The sequence below is a fragment of the Hemibagrus wyckioides genome, linkage group LG19 (genome assembly GCF_019097595.1).
Source record: "Hemibagrus wyckioides isolate EC202008001 linkage group LG19, SWU_Hwy_1.0, whole genome shotgun sequence".
In the NCBI taxonomy this organism is placed as follows: domain Eukaryota; kingdom Metazoa; phylum Chordata; class Actinopteri; order Siluriformes; family Bagridae; genus Hemibagrus; species Hemibagrus wyckioides.
Window position 1 is genome coordinate 19,979,356 of NC_080728.1, and position 645 is coordinate 19,980,000.

Genomic DNA, 645 nt, shown 5'->3' on the forward strand with positions numbered 1-645 from the left:
TATACTTCTGTAAGGTTTCTTTCAGACAATGACCATTGTTAAAATCACTATATAAATAAAGTTAACTTAATTGAATAAATACATTTTTATAAAACTATAAAAGGATCAAGGCTAAGGATCATGGGAGTTGTATTCATAAATCAGTGTTGTGACAGTGAAGGTGGGTTTCATTCACAGAGGTTTTGTGCCATTTGATGCTAAACTGATGCTTTTTTGTCCTCTGAATATTTTCCCACAGTAGCTTACGTTAAAAAAGTGTCTACATTTACACGAGTCCTTCACCACCAGGGTGCAGTGTGACACCATAAATACATTCAATACTGAAATCAGGCAGCTCCTAAACAGCTGGAAATTTCATGGAAAACAGAATCATGATTCTGGGAATTGTTTGGACCGTTCTGGTACCATCTGACAAATTTAGGAATACTCTCCTAGTCCTCCTAGTACTGATGCCTCTCTATCTCAGACTAAATGAAGTAAATAAAGTGTAAATCCATATAGTAAAGTAACTGCTTATAAAGTTTCAGACATTTTTTCTGTAGTAGTGTTGAAGACATGGCCAGTGTTCCACAGTTAAATGAATGTATAGAGCTGTTTAAATGCAGGGTCCAGAGAGAGAGAGAGAGAGAGAGAGAGAGAGAGAGA